A 10,625-nucleotide genomic window follows, 5' to 3' on the forward strand; every position below is an offset into this window, starting at 1 on the left:
AATAATAAAACAATTCCTAGATCAAAAACCATGTGATCAGAATTATAGTATTTCTTTTGCATTATTTTGCTAAGTAACAATCACAAGAAACCCCTGCAATTCTATTTCTGCTTCAGCAAGTCTGGTCTCTCAATAGTTCCATTCAAAATGTCAGCTAAAGAATGACCTTATTTTCTTCAGCCTAATTGTTTTAAACCTGACTTTACCTGGATGCTGCAGCCCAGCGCCCAGACCAGTGTAAAAGACCACAGGTTACCTGCTAGGAGGTACCACGCCTGAAACCTGCCTTTCTCTGGTTTTGAAGTGAATTTAGTTATTTCTATTTTGAGAACAGCCCTTACAGACATGGGCATATGGTAACAGCCCTCAGTCTGGGCTTAGATAAGACACAAATAGTCTTCCAGTAACATTTAAATGCAGGTTTCTGGAACCCTTTTTGGTCACAGACAAATATATTAAGGCAGCCAGTTGTAGAGCCAAAAACTAGAATCTGTTCTGGAAGCATTGATGTGCTTATCCAGTCAGGGTAGGAAATGTTATTTGGCTGATATGAGCTGTCATGCAGCTGAACTGAGAGCTCAAATTTAAAATATTCATAATCATAATCCTAGCAATCTTATCATCCCCTCCCTTCTCCAAGAGAGCAATGAAGAAACAGCCTTACATTTCCAGAGGTAACTGTTTAACAGAGGGAACATCTTTTGTTGCCAAGCCTGAGTCATCCCTACAGACTCATTTCTTGAAGAAGCGTGCACATAGAACTGACAGCTGATCACAAGCCATCTCCCTGCCTCCATAAAATCTAATCGGTTTTGAAGCAACCTAGTAAAATTAAGACACAGTAACCTTTTCTTTATAGTGGCAAACATTAATAAAACTCTCTGTTACTGTGGTTATGAAGAGGGAAGACTTTTTTATTCATAAAACTAGGTCACTGAGGAAATAATGTGCTCACATAGCAGGGGAGTGCAGATAGCATATTTGCCAGCTCGTTGCCACAGCTTGGACTGCCCCATTTGCCTCTCAGCTGCTCCCAGTGCAGTTCTGGCACTGGGCCTTGCTGGGCTCCCAGCAACAGTGACACAGGCCAGGAGCAATGACCCCGAGCCCGAGAGCTAACCCAGGCATTGCTGAGAGCAGAAATGAGGTCTGGAGGGGCAAGTGAAAAGAGTCAGCACAGAAGCTTTAGCAGCTGGTATGTTAGAGTATTAAGATGGTAAATAGCAGGTGGTAACAACTTTAACTTCTTAAAAAGCACAGATATTGGATAAATAATCATCTTCCTTTGGGGTTTCTTTTGGCTGATGCCACCAGACCAGCCAGACCGTGGTCAGTATTGCCCAGGTAAGCTGAGAGCAGGGTGATTCTCCCAGCTGCCTATTGCCACAGAGGAGCTCCAGATGCTGGGCTGACAAGTGCCATCAACCTGCTGGGGACAGGCTTGGGCAGGGGGGCTTTTCTAGTGAGAATCAGTTTGGCAGAGTAAGCTCCTGGGTAAGACTCTGAGGATGCACAGGGAAAAGTGCTAAACACCACACCCAAGACCTACATGGTTTCAGTCCAAAGGCCCTTGCTGGAAATACAAAAAGACAAAGGAGGCCCTGGGGTGATTGGCTCCCTCCCACCAGCCCAGAGGGCTCCCCACCACACACTCACAGGTGGATACATGGGTCAGGCACTGAGCTCCTTCTCTGACCCATGGCCATCTTCAGGCTCTTCTTTGGAGGAAATCTCACCGCCAGTGAAGATGTCAGTCAGCACCTCTGTGAATTTCCCTGCTCCTGGCCAGCTCAGGCAGGAGCAGCCCCACAGCAGAATGGCTGTTGCAGCCAGGTCACATTTCACACTCACTGCCATGCTGAGTGCTGGGGCAGGAGCAGATAAAGGCTCAGTAAAAGCAGGAGTTGGGCAAGGACAGCCAGCTCTCAGCGGGTGCCAGGGCAAGGCTGTCTCCTTTTGTCTTTCTCATCCCTTGGCTTCCTGTCCTGTCGCTGCTGGAAATGAGGCAGCCGCGAACAAGGACCTTGGATCAGCACTAGGGGGGCCTTCCCTATTTGTACAGCTCTGGAAGGACCTGAGCTCTCTTGCTTACTTTCATGGTGGAATGTCTCAGGTTTCATTGAGTGATTTTCCCATATCAGGCAAGCAGTTTTTTCTGACCTCTTTCTGGCTCCTTTGCTGCAATGCTTCACTGTCAATTCAAAGAAACTGCAAATAATGAGACAAGAAGTGCCAAATGCTCATCTGGTAACCCTCCTACCACATCTTTCACAGGTCTCAGATGGCTGTGTCAGGAGGAGACAGAGATATCCTTTGCTGCCTCTCCTGAAAACTGATTCTGTTTTGATGAAAGCAGTTGTAATCTCTTCCCACTTATCCTGCAAAGCCCAAGCTCCACCCAGCATGAATCCTTGGTATGATCTGCATTAGGCTGCCAGCAGGGCCCATTTCTTTTCCAATTGACATTTGGAGATAGTAGAGATTTCTTAATTAATTTTTTTTTAATTTTCACAGTAAAGATGTCCTCAAGGAATTTACATGGAGAGCTTTCCATTAGGTTCTCCAACAGACATTCCTACCCCAATAGGAAAGGTGGCTGACTATCTAGAAGGCTCTTTGCTCAAGGCACATAGTAATTAGCATTCCTTGTGCCAAGAGGGAGAGGATTAGACTCTCTCCAGCCATCTGCTGAATATGCCTTGCCAATGTCAGAAGAGCATTTTGCTATATAAACAGCACAAAGCATATATCCATACACAATTTTGGAATTTAGTAATTTTCCATGGAAAATAAAATCTGTTTTTGAACAGTGCAAAGAGGAAAAGTGGAAATACAGGACAGCATAATGAGACACTGAAAGTGATGTTACTGAGTCTTAAATTTTAATTTTGGGCACACTGACACTAGTTAAAAATGGCCATGTAATGCAAGTTCTCAGAGATTTCACAAGCCACCTTCATGACATCCATACTTGTTCAGCATACTTTCATGATTAACCTTTTGAAAAGGAAAACTGGAACAGGCATGTGAAATGTAAAGCAGGGACTTCTAAATTTATTTGGAAAAAGTAATGTGGTAGGTAGGGCCTTGGAGGAAGAGACACCCATGTTCTCTCAACTCTAAATTGTTAGACCATCCTTCACCAAAATGTTTTCAGTTACAACAGACAAGTTGCACTCTGCAGAAAGGCAATTCCATTTTCTGGTGGATTTTAATATATTCTTGCATTATGTTTCATTACAGTTTGGAGCAAAACAGACCTGTTTTGTTTTCAGTTGCCTACCAAAGAGGATGGAGCTGCATCTCTGGAAGAGCCTATATCTTTCCTGTCCAGAAGCTGAGCTGTCAGGATCTGGCAGACATCATCACAGAGATTTCTTCGTGCCTGACCACACTCCACTAGCCCAGGATTTGGAATTTATGGATAACAGGTACATTGGTTTCCTCCAGGTAAATCATGGAGAACTTGGGAGTAGGGACTTCCAAATATTAAGCTGACAGTAATCCATGAGCTATGCCCCTATAGCTGGACTTTTCTCCTGCCAGGCCTTCAAGCAAAACAGGATCTCAGTGCTTCTCTACCTGCAGCCTCTATTTCAAGGGACAGAAAAAGCAGAAGAGAACGAAGATTACACACAGCCTACTGTCAACCCATGTCTTGTGTCAGGGCAGAAAATACTTATCAGTAAATTAAGATTTAAATACAAGTTTCCCCCTTGCTTCAATATTCACAGCCGTATCCTGAAATATAATAAAAACTTACCAAGAGCTGCTAAACAGCCTCAACATCCACTGGTTTCAGAAGTAGAATATCAAATACACTGCAAGCACCAAACCTGGATGGAGTTTTATGCCTAAAAGGAATGTTTTCTATCTCTAATTTTTGTGATTCCTTTAAAATCAGTACAACAGCTCTGTTAGGCTTCATGAGCCTTGTCACAAGTACAAGCGTTCACACTGGCACATTTTAAAAATAACTAGTGAGTAAGATCCTGCTCTCATTTCTATAAAAACTCCCCTACCAATGATAAAAACTGGTTAATAATTTAACAAAGTAATCCAAGTGTTCTAAAAGTGGCACAGAGCTGTTTATATTTAAAAGAAAATACTTAGTTATAGGAGATTAATCTGTGAGAGAAGTCTATTATTTAATGCAGAAAACCCTCCCAGACCATTTGCATAGACTCCTAACATCACCTACCCATATGGGTAAGTACAGTCTACTGGCTCCTCGTGCTGTCCTACCCTCACATTCAGAGAATGGCTCTGCAGAGAAAAAAGCTGGCTGCTTACAGACTGAAATATTATCCACAGGCCTTAGTGTGGTTCAGCCTATGTAATACAGATCTCAATTCCACAACTTTACCAGGCCCCTACAAAGTAGTAAGAAAAGTTGAGTCCTTCCAATACTGATATATTGATCTATAAATCAGAAATAATTGGAGGGTTTGCGTTACTTTTGTGGATTTGGGAAGGTTGCTTAACCCCACACGATGAAGTATTTCAATTTATGTTGAACGCCATTTTTATTGATATTCATTTCAGGTTCTCTAGGGCCTGATCCTCATAAAAATCAAGTAAATACTTGGACCAGCATCCAGACCATTACAAATTTCTAGCATTAGTCAGCATGCATTTTGATTTGAAACTGAAGGAGGTCAAAACTAGTGAGCACATTTTAAATGTTTCCCTCAAGCATTTTACCTTACATAAAACATGCGTAATACCAGTTTCTTAATAAGAAATACTTTCAAAATAAACAACTAATAGGAAATTATGGATAATGGAAAAAATAAATATGAATAATTTTATTAGGGCCTCTGCACATTCTTAATGATTCAACTTACAGGTAAAGTATAAAAATATTTTAAATTATTTTTGACTGACATCTATATTCCAAAATTTAATAATTTAACAGGGTTTTTTGTTTTGGCTTTTCCAATATATTATTTTTTATTTTTCAGACAAGTTCAAATTTTATAGCCAAATCTATGTATATGGAATACTTAGCTTCTGGATAGCTGGAAGTGAAACCTGAAAGAAAAATTACAGTTCCAAGGCATTTTCTAATTTGGTTTATAAATAGATGGCTTTGACATGCCACTCACAAAAACTAAGCTATAGTTAGCTTGCCTGGAGCAGCTGCACAGCTGGGAGGAGAACATGGGCTGGCAGCCCGGCTGTGCAGTCCCCTGTGTTGTGATACATACTATCAAAGCACCAGTTGAGAACACAGGAAGAAGCAGCGTTTTGGCTGGAGGCAGAGAGATAGGAAATGGTCTTTGATTCTACACCATCCAACATGTAAGCCACTGAAGGAAGGCAAGCTAAATAGATCCTTAATTGGAAGCAGCAGGTAAGAAACTAACACAGCTTCTTGGGCTAGGCAGGTAGACTCACGGTGAAATTACTGTGTGCTATAGTTGTAAAGCATTTCCTCTGCTGATAACTATGTATCAAAATAATTCCTATATTTAAATAACTTGAACGAATATTCTTGGAGTAGGAATAGTGGACTGGATACCTCAGGGAATCATGCTTGGGATCTGACCCGGGCTCCTGGCTGGCACTGAAGGTCCTTGCGGTGACACCAGGTGACTTCACATATTCAAATTCACAAATTCACATATTCAAACTGCAAAATTAAGATCCACATCCAAACTTTCCAAAATCTCAGTTACTTCAACATAATTTGTTTCAAATCCATCCTTCAATTAGATTCTTCCTAGCTGACAAATAAGCCCAGGACATGCACAAATATGAATGGATAAAACCTTGACACCACACAGTGAATGCCATCATAAAGGCCTTTCATACTACATGCAACAATTTTTTTTTAATCAAGAAGAGTGTTTCCAGCCTCTTAGTATTTCTTCTAACATTAATTTTCAGTATTGTAGACATGTATTTTGCAATTGCAAGAGAAATTCTATTTGCCTTAAGTGACATAATATCAAGAGGCTGAAAAAGAGCAAGTATCTTCCTATGGGCTGCTTGCAAAATGACATCTGAGATGCTCCACGACCTTAGCTTACATCAAGTCCATTAAGTTTAAAGATTTACTTTAAATAAAAATTAAAACTACCACAACCTTTCCTCAATCAAGCAGCCACGCTTAAAAGACAAATACCTTTGTAATTCATAGTTCAGAAAGAAAATTCTTCTTCCTCAAAAGCACAAAGCTGAGACTGTGATACCAATGGTAGTCCTCCTCACTTCTAAGTGTTAAAAACATGAAATTGAAAGTTAAAATCGAGTCAACTTGTGCTTGAATTTACTACTCAGTCCTTTCAAATCCACCTAGAGGGTGAAAAGTTTGACTGCCAAGACATTGCTAAAAGCACAAAGTAGCCCTTTAAAACAGTGCTGAAGAAAGAGAAAGGCAAAAAAGAACTCAAACCCACCACAACTTAAGTATTTTATATAAAATTTCAGAGCGAGTTGCAGACTCATGCCTTCCCCACCTCTTCAGATGTAATTAAAGAATTTACTAAGTTACACACAAACTGATAATGGGAAGTTCAGATTTACAAGTCACTTTTTGACAAATGCTAATTAGTCCCTCCTAAAAACTTAAGAGAAATAAGTATTTTAATAAAGAAAAGACACAGCACTCTCATTATATCTAAGATGGACAAGAGAAAGAACTTAAGATTCATGACAGAGACATGCCACAGTATTCACACAAAAAGAAAATTAATATAAAATGCCCTCTTAAAGAGACATCTAAGCATAAAAGGAGGGACAAACATTGCAAGCCCTCACACTGGGAATATTTGCAACATCATCTCTCTGATATCTGACACAAATTTATCAAGGTTTTGTTCACAGCAAATTTAGGAGAGAGTGCAGTGGCAAAATGTGCTAATCTAATGTTACTATTCTAGCTGTTCTACAAGATTTTTAATCTATGTACCTATATTTTTACAGAGTTGACATCCCTTATCCTTAATAAAGGAGAAAGTGAAAAAGTGAGAAAAGCTTGGGTTTTTGCACAACGCCACTAGCCTGCTTTGGAGAAGGCAATGGCACCACAACTCTCCTCTTTTAACTCCTGTTCCTCCAGCCTTCCTCATTAAAAGCTATTTAATTATCAGCAGTGGGAAACCAAACAGAAGCTCTTTGTGAACACAGGCAAGAAGGTCCATGAAAAAAGCAAGAAACAAAACAAACAATAAGAAACTTATAGTGTAAAAAAGCTGTAACAAAATAAACCACAGCAAGTTACCCTGAATGCCATGTTTGTAAAATATTTATCAAATCAAATTAATACTAATTTAAGCAGTTAGAGCAGAATCTTGGACTCAATACAGAAGTCTCAATCAGAAATCTCAATCAATAGCAAATGGAGCTAAAAGCAAATGGGAAAAAAAGGCATTTAGAGACTTGTAACAAAATTATAATTGTAGCACATAAGCATGATGTTTTAGATTTTCAGTCAGCAAACCCATATAACTTCAAATATTCAAAAGAATAAAGGAAACATCTAGTGGGGAAAAAGAAAAGAACCCAAAAATGCAACCAATCCAACTCCTGTAAGATAAAAAGAAGGATCAAGCTTTAGGAAGTTGGCTTAGAAGATTCAAATTGCCCCAGAAGCCAGGTAAACCCAGGCAAACCAAACCTCACCTAGGCACTCACCGGCACCTTCACCTTTACAAGCTGGGCTCCCCACTTGGAGAAAATCTCCCCTGGAACAGCTGGGCAAGGGTGTCAGTGCCAGCTGTTCCCCACAGCCCCTGTGGACAGTGCCAGCACCCCAAGGGACACACAGCACGAGCACTGGTCCAGCTGCCACCCAGGGAACAAACGGGCAGAGCCTGGGGAAAGGACAAGACCTAGTGAGCACAAACTGAAACACATCTGTTTAAACACAGAGATAAAAACCTTTTAACTATGAGGGCGTGGGTGGCCAGGTGCTGGAACTGGTTGCCCAGAAAGGCTGTGGAATGTCTGTGCTTGGAGATGCCCAGAATCTGTGGGATGTGGCTGGTCCTGAGCAGCTGCTCCAGCTGAGCCTGCTGTGGGCAGGGGATTGGAGCAGATGGTCACCAGAGGTGCCTGCCAACCTCAGCCCTTCCTGTGAGCTATGGGGAGATGCTGGGAACACAAGGCTTGCCAAAATAGAAGTCAGAATTTTGTTGTTTCCCTGCACATGCACTAGAATGTGAGCCTTAGTGGAAAAACTGGTTAAAAAATAAATAAAATGGTTGTTTTCCAACATAGTGTAGAGCTCAGTGAAATAAAGGTAAAGAGGGGAGCTGACCCACTGGCTGCATAGGGAGCTCGAGAAGGATGGGGTGGGCAATAAAACAAGACAAAAGGACAAGGGCCAGATAGAGATCCTTGGCTCCTCTCTACAGCTTCCATGAAAAGGCAAAGGTAGCTATGAAGGCATATGCAATAACTACATAATTACATAAAACCATCTTCGTGATACAGCCGAATGACAGCCATCAAACCCTACTCTGAGAAAATAAAGATGGAGAACTCTGCAATGCAGATGAATCCTTATTTTAAAATGGTGGAGTGTGAAGGAGGAAAACAGAAAACAGAAATTTGCTAAGCACAGAAAAATTTAATAGCCTCTGTAAAACTGGAAATAAAAATATGTAAAATACTGTTTCATTAGTGCTTTCCTTTGAGCTCTAAAAATAAAAAATATTATGCTTATCAATGACAAATACACACTTATATTCACAAAAATATAAACGTATCCATGCATTTTTAAAAATAAATTTAACACTAATGCCTAAAATAAGAATAATACAGAAGATAATTCTTGATAATATTAAACACTTAAGAGTTCTTTACATCCACAGAAAGTGCTGCATGAACAGTAACTAATTGTGGTAGGTAAAAATATGCTGACTTTGACTCCATTATTACCCTGACTCCAGATTCAATCAGAACTAGAGTGTATTGGCAATAACTCTGGAAATTACAATTTGCTAGAATAGATTGAAAAATTAAAGCACTAGATACATTTAGAAATCTATAAAATAACTGTCACCAAAAAGTCAGTATGTTTATTTTTAATTATATGCAGATTGCAACTAACGCAAATAAAATGAAAAGTGTTTCTATCACCATTTGGGCAATTGATTTATTACTCATCATTAGACCTGAATTTTAAGAAAGCTCCTTTTGGCATGTGGAGAAATCTGCGAGCAGCCACATACTGCCTTACAACTTTTCTCTTTAGCCTTCAACAAGATGTACATGCACAACCTTTGTTATAAACATTTCCCCCCTCTTACCAGTGTCTGAAAGTATGAAACAAGCAGCAGTAAAGAAAAGTATTATCCATGCATTAAGCAAATAAAAGTAACATACCAGAAGAGTGAGTGATAGATTCTGAACTGCCCCACTATAGTAGATAGATTTTGACAACTGTTTGCCAAGTTTCAGATAAAATAAACACTAAAAACGAAACCAAATGAAACCAAAACCATCCAAAGCTGAATATTCATTGATCTAGTTTCAATCTAAAATACAAATTTAAGTCTTATGCATCACTTCTACATCCCTCTTCATCTTAAAATTTCAATGTAATAAAAAGCAAGACATACACATGCCTTGCATCCACAGCTTCAGCTCCTCTGTTCATTCTCACAGCACAATCTCCAGGCCAGCACAGTATTTAAGCTCTCTGCATGAGCTAGCAAGGGTGTATTTTGATTCTGCAACTTTTTTGTGCAATATTAATCATAACTCAGTAAGCTATAACCAACATTTTCAGATGCACCAGTGCCAACATTAATGCAGTATGACACAGCAAATATGAGGTGACCAGACTTAAAACATTAAAGCACAATTATATTTGAGGATGTGTGATACTGAAAAACCTGTCTATGAATCCCAATATTTGGGAAAAGCTGTTTTTCAGTTTTCCTTAAGGGTAGAACACTGACAAAAAGAACCTAAATTTAGAAATGCTGAAACTGTTAAATCACAATCTGCAATAATGATGTGTTCGTACGTTTCATGAAAAATCCTTCTGCACTCCAATAAATGACTTCCAGAACCATCAAAACACAATAATTATAACACTAATTACTCCAGTGAATCCCAAGCCAACTAAAACTGTGCTATTAATTCCATCATAACTCTGAAACACACCAATTTGGATTGGATCTCCCTTCTACACTCTATAAGCATATCGTTAATTGCTTTTATTTCCCATGAAAGAGCAATCACCTGACTTAAACTTTGGTTATAGTAACATGCTTGAAACTCCATGTTTAGATGGCTGAACAATTATTTCTTTAGTTAATCACTATTTGATAGCACAGTATTGACTTCATTCAGCCAACTACATAATACATGGATATTTTCAAGCATGGACTGAAAACTGCAAAGCGTGTCCTGAAATTTTATGACTTACTAAAGTCTCAGGAAACCACATGCCTCTGCTTCTCAGCCATTTACTGATCTGACACATCTCTGTGTGTTGCTCCTGTAAAAAAAATCACACTGGTTTAAACAGGCACTGCTACAAACAGCAAATTACTACCTAATGTATAGAACAAGGTATTATACTGTTCAAGGCATTCCAGTAATTTTTTTACCATACTATTAAAAGTATTGTTGCACACAGTTTTGAAGAGAGTTCTGCCTGCATT

The 10,625-nt window shown here is 39.5% G+C and overlaps 1 long non-coding RNA gene across 1 annotated transcript; it reads left to right on the top strand.

The window, feature by feature from the left end:
- The first annotated feature begins 1,069 nt into the window (after positions 1 to 1,069).
- Positions 1,070 to 3,725, top strand: LOC135309436 (uncharacterized). Its single transcript, XR_010369710.1, has 3 exons — positions 1,070 to 1,195; positions 3,244 to 3,431; positions 3,547 to 3,725. It is a non-coding gene; the product is annotated as an uncharacterized LOC135309436 (long non-coding RNA).
- The last annotated feature ends 6,900 nt before the right edge of the window (positions 3,726 to 10,625 follow it).

Source organism: Passer domesticus, chromosome 10, assembly GCF_036417665.1.
Source record: "Passer domesticus isolate bPasDom1 chromosome 10, bPasDom1.hap1, whole genome shotgun sequence".
Taxonomy (NCBI): domain Eukaryota; kingdom Metazoa; phylum Chordata; class Aves; order Passeriformes; family Passeridae; genus Passer; species Passer domesticus.